This window comes from Helianthus annuus, chromosome 14 (genome assembly GCF_002127325.2).
Source record: "Helianthus annuus cultivar XRQ/B chromosome 14, HanXRQr2.0-SUNRISE, whole genome shotgun sequence".
NCBI lineage: Eukaryota > Viridiplantae > Streptophyta > Magnoliopsida > Asterales > Asteraceae > Helianthus > Helianthus annuus.
Window position 1 is genome coordinate 86799689 of NC_035446.2, and position 22373 is coordinate 86822061.

Sequence of the window (22373 nt, forward strand, 5' to 3'; positions counted from 1 at the left end):
ACACATGCCCGAAGCATGTCTTCAAAAGTTTGGATCGTTCGCTCAGACTACCCATCCGTCTGAGGGTGATATGCTGTGCTCATGTCTAACCGTGAGCCGAAAGATTTGTGCATCGCTTGCCATAGTTCTGACGTGAATCGTGCATCCCGATCCGAAATGATGGAAGTGGGCACTCCGTGCCTCGAAACAACTTCTTTAAGATAGATGTCTGCGAGAGTGGAGAACTTATCCGTTTCCTTTATAGCCAGGAAGTGTGCAGACTTTGTGAGTCGATCCACGATCACCCATATGGTATCATTCCCACGCTGGGATCTAGGTAGGCCTGTAACGAAATCCATGGAAATTTCTTCCCATTTCCATTGCGGTATCGTGGGTTGCTGAAGTAGACCCGCTGGTTTCTGATATTCCACCTTGACCCTTGCACAGGTCAAGCACTTGCTGACATAGGTAGCGATGCGGGCTTTCATGCTAGGCAACCAACAAGTAGTTCTGATGTCGTGGTACATTTTATCCGATCCTGGATGTACCGAATAGCGAGACTTGTGAGCTTCGTCCATCACAAGTTCGCGTAGACCACCATAAAGTGGGACCCAAATACGCCCTGTTACATAGTAGGCACCGCCTGCCTTCTGTTCCATTCGTTGTCGTGAGTCGCGTAAGGCTTCAGCTTTGACATTTCCAGGTTTCAATGCTTCTACCTGAGCATTTCGTATCTGTGCTGGAAGGCTAGACTGAATCGTAAGCTGTAGCGCTCATTCGCGTCTGGGTAGTGTGTCCTTTCGACTGAGGGCGTCAGCCACAACGTTGGCCTTGCCTGGATGGTACTTGATGGCGCATTCGTAATCGTTGAGTAGTTCGACCCATCGTCGTTGACGCATGTTCAAATCCTTCTTCTTAAGAATATGCTCGAGACTACTGTGATCGGTGTAAATCGTGCACCTGGTACCGTACAGGTAGTGTCGCCATATCTTAAGCGCGAAAACAACAGCTCCCAGCTCTAAATCGTGCGTCGTGTAGTTTCGTTCATGAATCTTAAGTTGGCGCGAAGCGTAAGCAATGACCTTGTCGCGCTGCATTAACACACACCCAAGACCCTGAATGGATGCATCACAATAAACCACGAAGTCGTCTGTGCCCTCTGGCAAAGAGAGGATAGGTGCACTGCAAAGTCTATCCTTTAAGTGCTGAAAAGCAGTCTCCTGGGGCTCTCCCCAGCGATAGATGACACCCTTCTGTGTCAGTAGCGTAAGCGGCTGAGCAATCTTTGAAAAGTCTTTAATAAACCGTCTGTAGTAACCTGCCAAACCCAAGAATTGGCGTATTTTCGTTGGTGTACGTGGTGCAGGCCAGTTTCTGATCGAGTCTACCTTGGATGGATCAACATGGATCCCATCCTTGTTCACTATGTGGCCTAGAAAGTGGACTTCACGAAGCCAGAAGTCACATTTCGAAAACTTAGCGTACAGCTGTTCCTTCCGTAGGAGTTCCAAAATAAGGCGTAGGTGCTGCTCGTGTTCCTCCTGACTCTTGGAGTAGATCAGAATGTCGTCGATGAAGACAATGACGAACTTGTCAAGATAGGGTTTGCATACCCTGTTCATGAGGTCCATAAATACGGCAGGCGCGTTCGTTAACCCGAACGGCATGACAAGAAACTCGTAGTGACCGTAGCGAGTTCTGAATGCTGTTTTGGAGACGTCCTCCTCCCGGACTCTCAACTGATGATAACCAGACCCCAAGTCTATCTTGGAGTAATAACACGACCCTTGCAACTGGTCGAATAGATCATCTATGCGTGGAAGAGAATAACGGCTCTTCACCGTCACCTTGTTGAGTTCACTGTAGTCGATGCACATCCTGAAGGTACCGTCCTTCTTTTTCACGAATAATACTGGAGCTCCCCAAGGCGAAGAGCTTGGATGAATGAAGCCCTTCTCCAAGAGCTCTTGTGGTTGCTTTGAAAGTTCTTCCAGTTCAGTTGGAGCTAAGCGATACAGTGCGTGAGCTATAGGTGCTGTCCAGAACTATAGGAATGAGGTCGGTAGGGAACGTCTGACCAGCGGGAATAAGATTACAACCCTGAACTAAGTACAGCTTCTAGACCTTTACCATTAACTAACACTACGACACGTTGGGTGTTCAAGGGAGTTGGTGTATGTTTTATCATTCTACTAACTTCAAGGACATATAATTGGTATTCACACTCGAATCAAACAATATAGTAACATAGAAGTCGACAAGAAGGAACTTACCCATTATTATGTTAAGATCGTCTCTTGCATCACCCTGACCCATCCCGAACACACGGTCGTGGGCGTCGTTGTTGCCATTGATTCCCCCGTTGCTAACCCCATTGTCATTCCTGCTTCCCTGGTAGTGGTTCTGATTCTGGTTCCAGTTCAATTGTGGATAGTGTCTCTCATAGTGATCTTTTGTACCATACTGAAAACATTCTCTAAAACTTTGCTGCTGCCACTGAGCCTGTGGGGCTTGAGGCTGTTGTTGTCGTTGTTCCTGACTTACAGGACGTGAGTTTCGACAATCCTTAGCTTCATGTCCAATCTTGAGACATCTCTGACATCGCTCCTTGCGACACCGTCCGCTGTGGTGTCTGTTACAAATGTTGCACCATGGATGAATTCCTAGATATCTTTTCTGCCCATGATTACTAGAAAACTGATGTCCGGGCCTTTGGTAGTCATCTATCTCTTGCTTCTGCGTCAGAGGCTGGACCAAAATTAATCCCGTGCTCAGGTTTTCATCCCACTTGCGTTTGTTATCTCTAGAAGCACATGCAGTATTAGTCTTAGCACGTTTCGGAAGTTTGTTCTGTTCTACAGCCTGGTCTGTGAGACGATGAGCCAGTCGAGTGACTTGCTGGATAGTGCCAAGGTTAGCTGTGGTCATTTGACTCTGAATTTCGGGCACTAGACCCTTGAGATACAGTTCGATGCGTTTGGTGGGAGGGTCTACCATAGTAGGACAAAATGTGGCTAACTCGTTTGATCTCCTCGTATAAACTTCAATTTCAGACCCCACCATTTGTAGGTTGAGGAACTCTACCTCTAGTTTGTGGATGTCCTCTTGACTGCAAAACTCTTCCTTAATTAGGTCCTTGAACTCGCTCCAGGGAGTGGCGTTAGCAGCTACCAGCCCTAACATCTGAACCTGTGCTTCCCACCAGGTTAATGCAGCACCTTCGAGTGTCCTAGTAGCAAACTTTACTCTACGAGACTTAGGGCAATCATGCACCTCGAAGTCAGTTTCGAGCCTTTCGAACCAATGGAGGAGTCCAACCGCTCCCTCCGTGCCGCTGAAGGTACTTGGACGACAGTCCATGAAATTCTTGAAAGTGCAGACTGGTTGCTGTGCTGGTGGACCTATTGTGTACGAATAGGACAAGGTTTAATTACAAGGGCTAGTTTAGGAGTGTAGGATCTAAAGATCCTAGTGTGTGCTATAACCACAGGATATACCTCCTGCTTGTGCGGCTGCAAGTGCCGCAGCAACTTGAGCTTGAACGAGAGCCTCTAGATGGGCTTGAGTCATGTTAATTTGTCCAGACATGATCTTCATTGTAAAAACAGCGTAAGTGAGAGTGGTTCGCGAGTAGGGCGATGACAGAAAAGCGTAAGCACGTAGGTATTCTCATGTAATAAAGTCTTGTGTATCTAAGCGTAATGCGAGCAAAGTTCTATATAGTTCTAGCATGCAGGCAATAAACGTAAACCTTATTACCTAGGATGTCGAGTCTTGCACGTGGAGCGAAGCGTCGTTGTGGATCGTTGAGAGCACTGTTCTGGTTATAGTCTGGTTTTAATAAAAACGTTTTCCCCTCATTAAAACCAAGTTCTCTATAACCAATGGCTCTGATACCAATCTGTCACACCCCCAAAATCCACCCGCGGAGTACTACCGCTTGGGAGCGTGACATGACCAGGATCAAGCCACCAATCATATTGAACATGTAAATATATAGTAAAAGTCATCTATCAATACAAAAGGTGTTTATCAAAACCAACATAGTTAAGTATAGCGGAAGCATTAATGTAAAAACCCAAACATAAGTATTAATGTATGAAATGACATAAGTAATCACGATCCATTTGCCCACAACGACCTGCTCCTCCTTGTGCAAGCTCCATAATGTACCTAAGGTCCTGCAAGGCATGCAGCAGATAATCAACAACTAGTTGAGCGAGTTCACAGAAAATAATTTCGTAACAGTAATGCGTAAGTTCATCTAATGGGGCTTCCCAAGCCTTGTATATATATTACAAGTGGGGGATTCCCACGTTTATCTTTACTAATGGAGACTTCCCATTATGGTACATACTAGACTATTTGCAACCATGTGTTCTTCTTAAACCGAGAACAGGAATACGTACAAGGTCACGCAGGATTTACGTGAGTGCCCTTCCCCGAGGACAGTGGTACGTGTGGGGTTTACACAGGATTTACGTAAGTGTCCTTCCGACCCGGAAGACAGTAGTGGGTATTAGGTTACGCAGGATTTACGTAAGTGTCCTCCCGACCTGGGAGACAATGGTAGATACTAGTTTACGCAGGTTTTACGTAAGTGTCCTGACTATCCTGAGGACGATGGTCTATAGTCTAGTGAATGCGTAAGTACGAGTAATCATTCCATATTAAACATTCCAACCCAATTCCCAACCCGGGAATCCCATGCCTTGGCTGTGTGAACTCACCTTGGTTTGCTCGGCAGATACACGAAAAGAGAGGGTTCTTGAACTAACAGTGGTTAATCACGTCCTAACAGAGTTACCATACAAGTCAGGTTTTGTTCTAGTAATGCACGTTTAAACCATATCAATCACGTATTGCACGTTTAACAGTCACAGCATAACATTCACTACTTGTGCGTCTCGGATGGTTGGGCCATTGAGCTTGTGCGAGCCCAACCATCTTGTGCGATATAAATGTCTAGCCCAAACAATACCCGGCCCAACATATAACAAATCAAACATAAAGGTCTCGGCCCAAATGATGTACATGAGTGACTTGTGCGATCCAAGCAGACTTGTGCGATCTGCTTGGATTGTGCGATGTGGTTTTGGGCTTGTTCGGCCCAAAAGTCTGAAGCCCAAGCATTAAAAACATGGCCCATTCTAACAATATGCAAAAGCTTTGTGCGATCCGGATGGGCTTGTACATTCGGATCAGTTGTGCGATTGACAGTTTTGGGCCATTGGGCCCAACAGTTTATCAACCCTACCACTTGTGCGGTCCAGCTAGCTTGTGCGACCAGGTCAGTTGTGCGACTGGTCTGCTTGTACTGTAACACCCTTAAATTTCATACTTGAAAGTTACAAAAACGACACATAAATTAATCATCAAAATTTAAAATTTGGGCATGACCCGTTCGCAATTTGAACAACCTCCTTGTTTTTAATATATCAAAATACTCAAATAACGACACCTTTAGGAAACCGTACAAAAGACCATAACATTTAGACTACCGTTTCAAACATCAAGTTTAAGTTACTTAAGTATTCACAAACATCTAGTTAAAACATAAAACTTCAACACTACTAACTTTGACAAAAGCCTTAAACTAACAAGGTTACTACAAAGGTTGCGGAAGCGCATCACGGGTGATCAAGGTGTGTTCGTATCCGAGCGACGCAATGACAATCATACGGGTGCTTTACCTACAACCATTCAACAAAATAAATTAGTGTGGTACACATAACGTTTTCATCCTATCACAATACATATTCTCGGATTTACATGATAAGTTACCATTTTATCTTAATTCATACCATTTCATTCTAGTCAAATAACACAACTCTTTCTCATTCGCTTCCAATAATCCGTTTAGCACGGATCAAGGATAGAACTTCCATTAAATTCCTTCTCATCCGAACCCGAACCGACCCAATCACTATGGACCGATACGGATTCCTACTTTCACATTATTATTTGAAACAAACACTTTAAATTGTATATCAAATCTTTAAAGGAGGCGATTGATTTAAATTCATAACTAAACATGTAAGTAACAAACTTACCTCGATCTTGTGCCTTGGTTTGTGATCCGGAACTAGCTCCTTCTTCTTTCGATCCTACATGAATTCCTTCTTATTTAGATCTTAATCCTTACAATCATAATCATACTTTCAAGTATCAATGCCACTTATATAACAATTAACAATGCATTAACTTTCAACATACAAAACCATTCGCTCATGATTTATTCAAGACTACTTAGATTGTCATTGAGGCATTTAATCAAACACCTAGTGAGCGTACAACTTCTCAAGCCTTATGTACATGTACCTTATGCATAAATTCACTAGAATAAATCATCTTTCACATAATCAACCACTCATGTTCAAATATTCATTCTACACAATATAATTTACCAATATTCTATCATTCATACAATTCTACTTGAAGATTTACTCAACTAATTCAATTGCCTACTCACTATCATACTAAAACAAGTGGGTTTTTCCCAAAATCTTTAGTAAATCAAATTTAAGCACAATACACCTTCTACATGATGATTCCAACTCACATGCAATCTAATTTCATACTGAATCACGAATTGGTATAAACCCTAGTTCATCAACAAGCATCAAATTATGAGATTTGATCTTACCTCTTAAAACACTTGGATTAGAGGGTGTTTAGGCACTAGCATTCAATTATTGACTCTAATCCTTCATAAACTTGCTGAATTTTGATGTTAATTGAAGTGGTTAGGGTTTCCCCTCTGTTCCTCCTTCCTGGTCGCGACCCACACAGCCCAGAACATTCTGGGTTTTGATTTTACTAATTACTTTTATTTCATATGTTATTAAATGTTACACAAACAACCCTCAAGTTTGGTTTATGAACCCTTATAACCCATTCCATAATTTTTATAAACTTTCTTTAGATTTTTAATACAATTACCATAACTAAATATATAATACTTTTAAGTGTTAAAGCATTCTATTTCATAAATTATGGGATGTTACAAATCTACCCTCCTTAAAAGAGGTTTCGTCCCCGAAACCTTAATACGTACCAAAAAGAGACGGGTAGTGCTTTCGCATTTCATCTTCAGATTCCCAGGTTATATCCGATCCCTTCCGATGCTGCCATTGCACTAAAACTTGTCGAATGGCCTTGTTTCGTAAATGCTTTATTTTGGAATCTTTGATAGCTACCGACTTTTCAATATAATTCATTTTATCATCCAATTCAATGTCATCAAGTGACACATGCGCTGTATCATCCGCGAGGCACCTTCTTAGTTGAGACACGTGAAACGTGTTATGGATTCCATCCAGAGCTGGAGGTAATTCTAGCCGATATGCCACTTTACCAATACGGGCCACTATTCTGAACGGTCCGATGTACCGAGGACCTAACTTTCCCCGTTTGCGGAACCGTATTATACCCTTCCGTGGCGAGACTTTTAAAAACACCCGATCACCTTCTTGAAATTCGATAGGGCGCCTTCTTTTATCTGCATAGGATTTTTGCCTGTCTTGCGCCGCCTTCAAACGAGCCCGGACTTGATCAATCTTTTCATTCGTTATTGCCACAACATCTTTAGGCGCAAGTTCCTGTTGCCCGATTTCTCCCCAACATACAGGTGTTCTACACTTTCTACCGTACAACATTTCATATGGCGCCATTTTGATACTACTTTGATAACTATTGTTGTACGCGAACTCCACCAACGGTAAATGGTTATCCCAATTACCCCCAAGGTCTATGACACAAGCCCTCAACATATCAAGCAACGTTTGTATAGTTCTTTCCGACTGTCCATCCGTCTGCGGATGGTACGCGGTACTTAGTCGCAAGTTTGTGCCCACATCTTCATGAAATTTTCGCCAAAAACGAGACGTGAATCTTGTGTCACGATCCGACACAATAGACACGGGTACTCCGTGACGAGCAATTATTTCATTCATATAAATTTCTGCCAATTTCTCGGATGAAATAGATTCTCGTATTGGTAAAAAGTGAGCACTCTTTGTAAGTCGGTCGACAATAACCCAAATAGCATCGTGACCTCGTTTCGTTCTGGGTAGCTTTGTAATAAGGTCCATGGTTATGTCTTCCCACTTCCAAACTGGTATTTCTAATGACTGCAATTTACCATACGGTTTTTGGTGCTCCACCTTCACTTGGGAACATGTCAAGCATTTAGCCACATACTTGACAATGTCGCGTTTCATTCCAGGCCACCAATACCCTTTCTTTAAATCTTGATACATTTTTGTAGCCCCAGGGTGTACCGTATAACGAGATTTGTGAGCCTCCTCTAGCAACAATGATTTCACCTCGGATAACCATGGTACCCAGATTCGGTCATACCTGGTCATGACGCCATCGGTATTCATCTTTAATTCCCCAATTAGGCCTTTCATTCTTTCTTTCTTCGGATCGCTATTTATGGATTTTATTTGGGCCTCTTTGATCGACTCCAAAAGTTTAGAGGTGACAGTCAACTTCATTGACTTAACTTGTATGGGTGATGGGTATTCCTTCCGGCTTAACGCATCTGCTACGACATTGGCCTTCCCCGGATGATAAAGGATTTCACAATCATAATCTTTAATTAATTCTAACCACCTTCGTTGTCTCATATTCAAGTCTTTTTGCTCGAAGAAATACTTGAGACTTTTGTGATCCGAATATATGGTACATTTAATTCCGTACAAATAATGTCGCCACAGTTTCAACGCGAATACTACTGCAGCCAATTCTAAATCGTGTGTTGGGTAGTTACTTTCATGTGGTTTAAGCTGCCTTGAAGCATATGCTATCACTTTACCCCGTTGCATTAAAACAGCCCCCAAGCCCTGATGTGAAGCATCCGTGTATACTACCAAGTCTTCTGAACCTTCGGGTAAGGTTAGAATTGGGGCGTCAGACAGCTTACTCTTCAAGGTTTGGAATGCCTTCTCTTGCTCAACTCCCCACACAAACTTCTCATTCTTCTTGGTTAGTCTGGTTAAAGGTAACGCTATTTTGGAAAAATCCTGTATAAACCTTCGGTAATACCCAGCCAATCCCAGAAAACTTCTCACCTCACTCGGGTTCTTAGGAGGAACCCAGTTCACAACAGCCTCTACTTTAGTTGGGTCTACCAAGACACCATCTTTATTAATGACGTGGCCAAGAAATTGCACCTCTCTAAGCCAGAAGGCACATTTGGAAAACTTAGCATATAACTTCTCTTTCCGAAGAATCTCTAACACTTCACGCAAATGATTTGCATGTTCGGCTCTACTGCGAGAGTACACTAGGATATCATCTATAAATACTATAACAGACTTATCCAGCATGGGCCGACATACTCTATTCATCAAATGCATGAAAGCGGCCGGGGCATTAGTCAGTCCGAATGGCATTACTAAAAACTCGTAATGCCCATATCGGGTCCTGAACGCAGTTTTCGCAACATCTTCTTCCCGTACACGAAGTTGATGATACCCCGAACGCAAATCGATTTTTGAAAACCAACTTGCTCCCTGTAGTTGGTCAAAAAGATCATCTGTTCGAGGTAAAGGGTATTTATTCTTCACGGTCAACTTGTTCAAATCTCGATAATCTATACACATGCGCATCGTGCCGTCTTTCTTCTTCACAAAGAGTACCGGGGCTCCCCAAGACGACACACTCGGGCGTACGAAACCCTTATCGAGTAATTCCTGTATCTGTGTCATTAGCTCTCGCATCTCAGTGGGAGCTAATCTATAAGGAGCTTTAGCCACTGGCTTGGCACCCGGGTTTAATTCGATTCGGAATTCCACCTCTCGCTCAGGTGGCAATCCCGGTAATTCATCCGGAAACACATCCGCATATTCATTCACCACTACTACTTCTCCAATTTCAGGCACCTTCTGTCTTGTATCCACTACATAAACCAAGTAAACCTTACCCTCATTCCTTGCGTGCTTCACCGCCTCGACAATCGTGCACAGTTTTGTCTCTAACTTTCTTTCCCCACAAATGCTTATTCGAGCCCCACTAGGTGAGAATACATGAATGACTTTCGCCTCGCATCGAATTTCCGCGTGATAGCGGGATAACCAATCCATCCCTACTACCACCTTGAATTCCCCAAAGTCATAGGAATGAGATCTATTTCAAATTCTTCGTTTTCTATGGTTATCTTACAATTCTTACAAATTTCACATAGCAAATAACTTTTACTATCCGCTACTTCTACTTCTAAGGGTACAGACATTCGTTCCTTTCTAAAAGAGGGGTAACACATAAGTTCGTCTGACACGAAAGATTTGCTAGCACCAGAATCGAATAACACATTCACGGGTATTTGGTTGATTAAGAAAATACCTGACACGACATTCGGTGAGGCCTTGGCTTCCTCGGTGGTAATCTGAAACATTCTTCCCCGAGCCTTCTGATTTTCATTCTTCTTTTCATCCTTCTGCCCTTGTTGTTTAAGCTTTGGACAATCAGCTTTTACATGACCGGGAGTGAAACAATTGAAACACGTCCTCACAGGACTAGGGCACTTAAAGTAAGGATGTCCCTCCTGACCACAGTTGTAACACCCCTTCTTTCCCATTAGACATTCCCCAGTGTGAAGCTTTCCACAAGTTTTGCATGGGGGAATACTACCCTTAGATCCTCCTTTAGTTCTTGTGTCATGCTGCTTAGGCTTCTTAGATGGGTTCGTAGTTGACGGCTTTTCAGCAACTCTTTTCTCACCTCTTTCCACTTGTCGCTTCAGTTCTATCTCCCTATCCCGGGCTAAATTGATAAGTTCACTTAGAGTTTCACACTTTGAAGGGGTAATGAACTCCCTATATTCGGCCTTCAACATTCCATAATACCGATTTATCTTCATCCTTTCTGACTTGACGAAATCATCACAGAACTTTAACTTATCGAAGAATATGTTGGTAATTTCATCAATGGACTCATTCTGTTGACGAAGATGCAAGAACTCATCTTGTATTCTATCAATTGCCGATTGCGGGCAATGATATTTTAGGAACAACTCTTTAAATTCCTGCCATGTTAAAGTTTGGAGCCTCACTTCCCCTATCTCCTTACTTTGGGTATCCCACCAATCTTTGGCCTGTTGTTGAAGTTGACCCGTAGCAAACATTACTTGATCTTCTTTCTCACATCGACTACGTACAAATACGGCTTCAATGTTTGCTATCCATCTTTGACACTTCACCGAATCCACCTCCCCATTGTATGAAAAGGGATTACATGCCATAAAATCCTTATATGTACACCTTCGTTCCTTGCTTTTAGCCCTGGACCCTTCAAGCATTTCTTTTAACTCCTCAATCTTGCTAGTCATCATCTCATCAACAACCCCCAAGACTCGGCTCTCAACTTCTTGAGCTAACTTGGGAAGGTTGGCATTCATCACTTTTTCTGCCGCTTCTATCATCTTATTATTGAATGCCTCTTGACGGGCTATTTCAGCATCATCTACATTACTTGTGTCCGTCATCTACATAAAACATTCATTCTATATATTAAAATTCTCTTTTTATGCATCCCTCTTGACTCATACATATTCATTCTATCACATATTTCATTCTATTTACTATTCATACTTTACACGTTATCATTCTTGATGATAAAGTTATATTGCTAGACCATTTCATCCTAAATCATACCTTCTTTCTTATTAGACATTTTCTTTCAACCTTCTTGATGCATAATGACCTTAGTAAAGGATTACGGGGCCTTAGGAACTAATTAAAACAAACCCCATGCTCAAACAAACAACATAAAAAAAAATTCAGCAACTTTGATAGTCACCGTAAGCTACGGTGAGCACCGTAGCTTACGGTGCTGAATTATGCTTTACGGTGCTTCACTCCTGTCTTACGGCAGCATTATTTTTGCCCAGTACCTACCGTAGCTTACGGTGGCCACCGTAAGCTACGGTAGTGCCCAGCGAAATTCATCCCAAACTTCTTATTTTTGACCATTCCGAATCGTTTTCGCACACGGTTTCAATTCTACTAACCCCTAAATATTCCAATGCACCATTTACTACTATTGCTATATTCAAAACTCATTCTAACACTTATAACTTATAACATTAATTACTATAAAACTTTCTTAAAAGTTCTTACCTCTATTTGCGTCTCGGAGCGAACACACCCATTCTTTTGAGCTTTCGGTTTGAGTTCGGGCACTACATTGTGTTCGAATCCCTCAAACCTAGGCTCTGATACCAACTTGTAACACCCTTAAATTTCATACTTGAAAGTTACAAAAACGACACATAAATTAATCATCAAAATTTAAAATTTGGGCATGACCCGTTCGCAATTTGAACAACCTCCCTGTTTTTAATATATCAAAATACTCAAATAACGACACCTTTAGGAAACCATACAAAAGACCATAACATTTACACTACCGTTTCAAACATCAAGTTTAAGTTACTTAAGTATTCACAAACATCTAGTTAAAACATAAAACTTCAACACTACTAACTTTGACAAAAGCCTTAAACTAACAAGGTTACTACAAAGGTTGCGGAAGCGCATCACGGGTGATCAAGGTGTGTTCGTATCCGAGCGACGCAATGACAATCATACAGGTGCTTTACCTACAACCATTCAACAAAATAAATTAGTGTGGTACACATAACGTTTTCATCCTATCACAATACATATTCTCGGATTTACATGATAAGTTACCATTTGATCTTAATTCATACCATTTCATTCTAGTCAAATAACACAACTCTTTCTCATTCGCTTCCAATAATCCGTTTAGCACGGATCAAGGATAGAACTTCCATTAAATTCCTTCTCATCCGAACCCGAACCGACCCAATCACTATGGACCGATACGGATTCCTACTTTCACATTATTATTTGAAACAAACACTTTAAATTGTATATCAAATCTTTAAAGGAGGCGATTGATTTAAATTCATAACTAAACATGTAAGTAACAAACTTACCTCGATCTTGTGCCTTGGTTTGTGATCCGAAACTAGCTCCTTCTTCTTTCGATCCTACATGAATTCGTTCTTATTTAGATCTTAATCCTTACAATCATAATCATACTTTCAAGTATCAATGCCACTTATATAACAATTAACAATGCATTAACTTTCAACATACAAAACCATTCGCTCATGATTTATTCAAGACTACTTAGATTGTCATTGAGGCATTTAATCAAACACCTAGTGAGCGTACAACTTCTCAAGCCTTATGTACATGTACCTTATGCATAAATTCACTAGAATAAATCATCTTTCACATAATCAACCACTCATGATCAAATATTCATTCTACACAATATAATTTACCAATATTCTATCATTCATACAATTCTACTTGAAGATTTACTCAACTAATTCAATTGCTTACTCACTATCATACTAAAACAAGTGGGTTTTTCCCAAAATCTTTAGTAAATCAAATTTAAGCACAATACACCTTCTACATGATGATTCCAACTCACATGCAATCTAATTTCATACTGAATCACGAATTGGTATAAACCCTAGTTCATCAACAAGCATCAAATTATGAGATTTGATCTTACCTTATGCTCAAAACACTTGGATTAGAGGGTGTTTAGGCACTAGCATTCAATTATTGACTCTAATCCTTCATAAACTTGCTGAATTTTGATGTTAATTGAAGTGGTTAGGGTTTCCCCTCTGTTCCTCCTTCCTGGTCGCGACCCACACAGCCCAGAACATTCTGGATTTTGATTTTACTAATTACTTTTATTTCATATGTTATTAAATGTTACACAAACAACCCTCAAGTTTGGTTTATGAACCCTTATAACCCATTCCATAATTTTTATAAACTTTCTTTAGATTTTTAATACAATTACCATAACTAAATATATAATACTTGTAAGTGTTAAAGCATTCTATTTCATAAATTATGGGATGTTACATGTACGTGTGGTCATCTTGTGTGAACAAGATACCTTGTGCGATCGGTTCTAATCATGGCAGCTAGTTACACGTTTCCTAGAATTGTGCAAGTCTGTTATTTGTTTCCAATTATTCGGTCCAAATCAACAATCAGTTACTCTATCATTAACAAATTCCGTTATTACGATTTATTAATCCACACACAATCAACAGTTTCTAACTTGTATATGGATCGACCAAACTAAGGTTTCCACATCCAACTCTTATGAACCCTAATCAAAAATCCAAGCAATACTTTTAACAGAATCATGAACTTTCAATTAGCTCTAATCGTAATCAACAAGTATTCAACCGAGTCATCAGACCATAGAGTTCGAATTCTAACATGCATCCCTAAATCAAGAACAATGAATAATCAACATCCCATGAGAAAATACAATCGGATCATTATAATGGTCATACCAAATATTATCAAGCAACCCTAATCACATCTAAATCACGGCTAACAGTTTATCATGCAACTCTCGTCAAACCCTCTTGTACATCATCGATCACCTAGCCCAAAACAGCCGATTCACTTATCCAACATGAGCAAACTATTCTTGTCAATATAAATTCTTAGAATCAATCATAGAACAAGCATATATGTAAACAACACATTAGGTATCAATCACTATGGAAATAACCAAGGTAATTACTAACCGGTTTGAGAGGAGAATGGGATCAACCGAGTCAAGAGCTTCGAGGGAGATGGGGATGGTTGCCGTCGAGTTCAAGTGAGAGAGAACACTAGGGTTTGTGAACTTGTGTGTGTGTTAGGTAATTGTAACAAATGAGAGAATAACCCCAAGGATGGGTGTTGTTTGCATATAAGGGAAGTGGGCCGAGCCCAACTCGGCTGCCCTATGGGTCCGATTACAAAGCATGGCCCAAATGGGCTTGTGCGATCAAGCGGTGTGTTGTGCGGTTCGAGTTCCATGTAACTTATATACATACACATAACGTATCATGTACATAATCATTAAAACACATATTACATAACATTCAATAAGCATACGCTTAGTCAATCAAGTTCATATAGTCGTGTTATGTTCATAAACGTTACACAAAAATAGGTTCGGAAACACGAGTTGTCACAAACGCTAAGGATGTGCAAAGCCTAACAGGCAGGATAGCAGCTCTAAACAGATTTATATCCAAATCCTCAGAAAGGTGTAAAGAATTCTATGATATCCTAAGAAAGAACAAGAAATTTGAGTGGACTGAAAAGCATGAGAATGCTTTACAAGCCCTCAAAGAATACATGTCCTCAGCTCCAGCATTGATGAAACCCGGAAAAGGAGATGTGTTATCCTTATACCTGGAGGTATCCTCAACAGCTGTAAGTGCAGTCCTTGTTAAGGATCATGAAGGTACACAATATCCTGTCTATTATGTAAGTAAGAGTTTACTTGATGCTGAATCCAGGTACTCACACCTTGAAAAACTTATTCTTGCATTAATTATGGCATCTACTAAGCTAAGACATTATTTTGAAACCCATGCTATTGTTGTTAGAACTAATTTTCCAATCAAGAATGTCCTCAGGAAACCAGAGATGTCCGGAAGGATGGCTAAGTGGGCAGTAAAGCTTAGTGCCCATGATATAAGATATGAGCCTAGAACAGCCATTAAATCTCAAGCACTAGCCGACTTTGTGGCTGATTTCAGTAGTGATCTACAAAAGGAAGCAGAATTGGAGGTCCAGCAGCTGGATGAGACCAAGGATCCTTGGATACTACACACTGATGGATCCTCAAATATCAAAGGCACAGGGCTCGGCATACTACTAAAATCGCCACAGGGGGACATAATACCCCACTCCATAGCTTGTGAGTTCCAAGCAACTAACAATGAGGCTGAATATGAAGCCTTAATTGCTGGTTTGCAAATTGCTAAGCATATGGGGGTCAGGTATCTTGAAGTATACGTAGATTCATTATTGATCACTAATCACTTTAATGGATCCTATGCTGTGAAAGGTGAAAAACTAACCAAACATTTAGAGATAGTCAAAGAATTGGCACTCTCCTTTGTTTCTTTCAGTTTAACACAGGTACCAAGGGAGGAAAATACAGAAGCTGATGCATTGGCCAATCTAGGATCATCTTTGAAGATCCCAGAGGATATAAGTATCCCCATCATCCATATCCTGGCTCCTGCTATTGAAAATCAGGTGGCCATGGAAATAGAAGAGGATACTGCAATGATCCCTAGTGAGGAAACTCAATCTTATTTAGGATCATGGATCTCACCAATCATGAGATACTTACAACACGGGGAGATTCCTATGGGAGAAAATCCTAGGGCTTTCAGGATTAAGATATCTCAATTCACAATCTTAAATAATGTGTTATATAAGCGATCTCTTGCAGGACCATATTTAAGATGTATTGAGGATCCTGAAATTCAAGAAGTGTTAAAAGACTTCCATGAAGGAGATTGTGGAAACCACACTGGGGGCAGGGCATTGTTCTCAAGGATCCTTAGAACAGGATACTACTGGCCAACTATGAAAAGGGATGCTGTGGAGTATGCTAAGAAGTGTGATCCTTGTCAAAGACACAGCAATATCCTTCATCAGCGGCTGAATTTCTTCATCCTATACCATCCTCTTGGCCATTCATGAGATGGGGAATGGATATAGTTGGCAAGCTCCCTAAAGCACCTGGTGGAAAAGTATTTATGCTTGCCATGACTGACTACTTCTCCAAGTGGATAGAGGCTGAAGCTTTTGCCCAAGTCAGAGAGAAGGAAGTTATATCCTTTATTAAGAGAAACATTATAACCAGATTTGGCATTCCTTCTGAAATTGTATGTGATAATGGTTCCCAATTTATTGGGAGCAGGACTACTAACTTTTGTGACAGTTGGGGAATTAAGATGATAACATCAACACCAGTCCATCCACAAGCTAATGGTCAAGCAGAATCATCCAACAAGATCATCATCAACAATCTGAAGAAGAAACTTGGATCCAAGAAGGGGAAATGGGCAGAGGAATTGCCTTATGTGCTCTGGGCTGATAGGACAACCCCAAAGAATGCTACTGGTCAAACACCCTTCTCTTTGGTGTTTGGGGCAGAAGCAGTGATCCCAACAGAAATGGTGGTTCCAACTGCTAGAATAAGTACTCGTGATCCTGAAGAGAATAATGCAAACCTAGCTCAAGACTTGGATACTATTGAAGAAATCAGGGATCTAGCTAGGATAAGGATGGCTAGCTACCAACAAAGAATGGCTGGTACTTACAACAAAAATGTCAGGATAAGGAAATTCCAAGTGGGGGATATGGTATTGAGAAAAGCATTCCAAAATACCATCAATCCTGCCGATGGGAAATTAGCACCAAAATGGGAAGGCCCTTACTTGATTGAAGCTGAAGCAGGAAAGGGGGCATATAGATTGCTAACCATGGAAGGAAATTTGTTACCAAGAGCCTGGAATGCTGTTCACTTAAAGAAATATTTCATGTGAACAGGATCCTCCTGGCACATATGATCCTTACATTGAAAGCATCCTCGAAGGATCCCGATAATGTTAATGATCCTTACTCTGGTAATATCCTAATCCTAAACTATTCCATTTTCTTATTTTTACCAAAGGATAAGGATCATGTATCCTTCATCCTCCTCTCACGAGAATTTGAGTTTTGATAGTCCAGGTATCCTCAGCATATTATTGATAGTCTTCAAAAGCATCTCAGATCCTTGGGTTCAACCCCAGTTATCCTTGGGCTTGTCCCCAGTTTTCGCCTGTAGCGCACGATGATCCTGGTATAGTTCATGTCTTTGGGACCAGTACCCACTCCAGGGGCTGATAACCTCATCGTACTGGCTATACCTAGGATCCTTTGTATAATGGTAGACGTACCATACATCCGTTCCTAAGGTTTCTAACGTTTTCACGTTAGCTAAGGTTTTGGCATTTTCATGTCACTAAGTTTGGATAGTCGCCAGTAAGGGCCATACTCCAGTTTACATACGATCCTTGGGCTTGTCCCCAGTTATCCTTTGGGCTTGTCCCCGGTTATCCTTTGGGCTTGTCCCCAGTTATCCTTCGGGCTTGTCCTCAGTGATCCTATGGGCTTGTCCCTAGTTATCCTTTGGGCTTATCCCCAGTTACTAACTTGTCTTTTATATTGGCTTAGTCCCAAGTTATGTTCTATTTTTCAGGTTTTCGAAGTTAAAACAATTAAGGATCCTTAATCCTTATTATCCATTAAAATTTCATTTACGGTTATCCTGATTAAAGGTTAGGATCCTAACTTGGATTCTCAGGTATGATCCTTAACTGTTTTTAATCCTATTTATTGTTTCTTTATGCTAACCCTTAAAATTTGACAACTAAACCTGTGACCCTTAAAATATGTACTACTTTTTGGGATTTTTCAACTATAGGATATTTGATCAAGGATCATATCCTAAATGTTTTCAATCTGACTTATTCAAAATTACTTATTCAATAAATGTACACCAAAACAATGGGGAATTAAAGGAACAAAAAGGATAATAACACAAGATAAGCGACAAGAGTTTAAGATTTTATTTATAAACGAAAGGAGTAACCCTTCAAAGGTTGTCAAAATTACCTACCCCGAGCATCTACCAGCAATACGTGGCCCGTCCGCTGGGGTAGGTAAAGGGTGTCCATGATAATAGGTTCAAAAGTTATGCAGGGATATAAAGGCGGCAGGATCACAATGGCTTCATCCCCCAAACAGAGGATCCCTCCACCATCTGTAATCCTACCTATTGTCTGAAGGATCCTGGATCCTTAATCCAAAAACTATTGTTTAAAGTTACAGACCATCATTGTTTAAAACATCAACAACCACAAAAAAATAAAATTGGGCTCCGGCTATGTCTAGAAGTGTCCTTCATCGCCCAATCCTGCAGCTCAAGCCTTCGCTGCACCATCACCACCAGCTCCACTTGCTTCTCCACCCTGATCCTTGCCAGCATCCCCACCTTCAAGCATTGGGATCTCCTCAGCTTCATCATCATCCTCCAACTCTGCCAGCCTTGCCTTCCAGCCTTCCACGTCCCATGTGCTTCTGTCGAAGGCAGGATCCTGAGCCTCCGCAGCCATCTGCAACTGGATCTTATACATGGTTATCGCAGCAGAGACCTTGGCATCCTGGGTAATGTCATGCTTCTCATAATCAAAATTGATCAGCATCCTGGCAGCTTTATCCTTGGTGGCCCGGAGCTCCTTCTCAAGATCAGCAATCTTGAGATCCTTCAGCACACCCATCTGTTGGAGGTCAGCAATTTGGCGATCTTGATCCTCGACGTGGCCAACATAAGTTTCTATTTCAGCAAATTTCTGCAAGGAAAACAAGGCATAACGTCAGAAACAAGTGATCCTCAAAATTGTCAGGATAACGAACAGGGGCAGTGATCCTTACCTCGTTGAAGTAGTCCAGAAACTGTTGGCGAAGCAGGGGCAGGCCTTGTAGATCCTCAGAGGCCTTTCTCTTCTTTCCTTTACCCCTGATAGGTGCTTTAGGGGCTGAAGCAGTTGGGCTGGCAGCAGGAGTCTTCTTCCTTGCAGATTTGACATTAGCAAGATCATCAATGCCAAACTTTGAGGCAGACTTAGAAGATTTTCCAGCACCTACACAACCAAAATAAGATAAGTTTTCTAATTAAACTTGAAAATCCTACATAGAATTACTTTCTAAATAAGGATACTTACTTGACATTGTGACAGAGGCAGAGGATACTTCTTGGGAATCTTGGGTAGCAACCTGGAAAGTTCTTGTCTCCGGATCAAGCTTCTTGAAGGCCAAAAGTCTCTCTTTTGCAGCAGGTGTCAACTTCAGACGAGAGATGGAGATAGCTGCACAAAAAACAAAGAAAATATTAGTGACCCTTATCCTAAGGAACAAATCTTATGGTGATCCTTCCAGGATCTTCTATCCTACCATGAGTAGCCCACTCCTTGGGCAGATCCTTCCCATCAGGGATGGTATCCCTCCTAACAAAAAAGAACCGACGCTTCCAGTTTGTGTCGTTCTTGGTGACCTTGAGAACAGGGTGATCCTCTCCAGCTTTCCGCTTAAACAGATACCGATGGGATCCAAACGTTGTGAGATCATACATCTCAGCCAGCTCCGCCATTCCTAAGTCAATCCCTTCCTGCTCAATGATCCTTTCAAGGGTATATAAAACCCTCCAGATCATTGGCATGGCCTGGATATAGGAGATGCCGGTGAGGGAAAAGAAGGACTGGGTGAATTGAGGGAAAGGATATGAATATCCTATCAAGAACGGAGTAACAGGAAAGGCTACCCAAGTATCAGAGATGAAGTCACTTAAAGCAGTGGGAGTAAAAGACTTGAAGATGGCGTTCGCCGGAAAATAGTGACGGATTCTGTCGATGTGAGCATCGGTAAAACAGCACCTCTCGGTGGGAGAATCTTTGATGATCCCTTGACCCTTCGAGGGGCTGTTCTTCTTAGGATCCTTATGAGGAGAGTTCCGGAGCAACATCTTTGCAGAGTGATAAACAAAGAAACAGAGAAACAGAGTAAAAGAAAGAGAGATACCTGATTGATCTTCGGACGAAAATATAAAGGGAGTCTCTCTTGAATTTAAATGCATATTGATCCTATCTCTAACACCTATTTATAATGATGATTTGCAGGGCTGTCACTTCTGTGACGTAAGGTTCGCAACGGCTAGTCCGTCTCTAACGGCTAGTTATTCGATTAACTTGTTGAGGATAAGATCAAACAAAATACAACTCGTTTATTTACAATATTACTCCTTATATTTTGGGGGCAATTGTTAGGGCTGGATTTTTATGACTTATGATCCTTACATATGATCCTAACCAGTGATCCTTATTTCTTTGGCAGATAGTGATCCTCAGAAGAGTTCCAGGATCAGGATCACGGACCATCACAGGGATCCTCATACTAACAGTTGTTTTCATTGGATTTAATGTTATCTTGCAGGAATGTCTGGCAGGATCCGCTCTTAGCAACGTAAACAAGGGACTCGTCTTTACAACTTTGGCATATGCTTAATCAGAGATGAACGTTGTGGACGATATGGAAACTCGGCATAATTTAAGGGCGATAATTTAGGCTAGATTTACTTTTATTCCTAAAGGCGTAACGAGCTAATAGTTAGTCTATTTACCTAAAATAGGGCCACTCACACTTGTATAAATAGCTCTCTTCCACATTCGGAAGACACAACACACACTTCCCTCACGCTTTGACACACGATACTATAGTGATCCTTGTACTTAGCTCGTTACCATCCGAAGTTGTAACCTTTATTTGTTATATTGAAGTTTGGTGATCGGTAGTTTCCATCACCCGAGGTTTTTTATGCCGGAGATCATTCATTGATCAAGGGCTTTAACCTCGTATAAATCCTTGTGTCACTTGTGCATTTTATATTTAAGTGATCCTTCACTTTGTTCATCATACCAAGCATCATTCCCCGTTTACATAAAGTTTGGTTGCATTATCCTTGTGTGATTTTTTACCAAAACAGTAAGCATAAACACTTTTCCTCCTGGTGCTTTGGGAAGTTTGCCAACTATATCAATTCCCCATCTCATGAATGGCCAGGAAGAGGATATAGGATGCAGGAGCTCCGCTGGTTGATGAAGGATATTGCTATGTCTTTGACAAGCATCACATTTCTTCGCATAATCCACGGCATCCTTCTTCATGGTAGGCCAATAATATCCTGTTCTAAGGATCCTTGAGAACAGTGCTCTGCCCCGGTGTGGTTTCCACAATCTCCTTCATGAAAATCTTTCAGAACTTTTTGGATTACTGGATCCTCGATGCACCTTAGATATGGACCTCCAAGAGATCGTTTTTATAATATGTTATTTAGTATTGTAAATTGAGATACCTTGACTTTGAAAGCTCTAGGATTTTCTCCAGTGGGAATCTCTCCATGTTGTATATATCTCATGATTGGAAGGATCCAGGATCCTGAACTTGACTGTGCACCATCACTAGGTATGATTGCAGAATCCTCCACTATCTCCATGGCTGTGTGATCCTCAATAGCAGGAGCTAAGATGTGGATAATAGGAATCATAACATCCTCTGGAATCTTCAATGATGATCCAAGGTTGGCTAAAGCATCAGCTTCTACATTTTCTTCCCTGGGTACCTGTGTCAAACTAAAAGAAGCAAAAGAGTCAGCCAATTTCTTGACTATCTCTAGATATTTGATTAGCCTTTCACCTTTAACAACATAAGAACCAATAAAGTGGTTAGTAATTAACAAAGAATCTACATGTACCTCAAGATACCTGATCCTCATGTGCTTTGCAATTTGCAAACCAGCTATTAAGGCCTCATACTCAGCCTCATTATTAGTAGTTTGAAACTCACAAGCAATTGAGTGGGGTATTATGTCCCCCTATGGCGATTTTAGTAGTATGCCTAGTCCAGTTCCCTTGATATTTG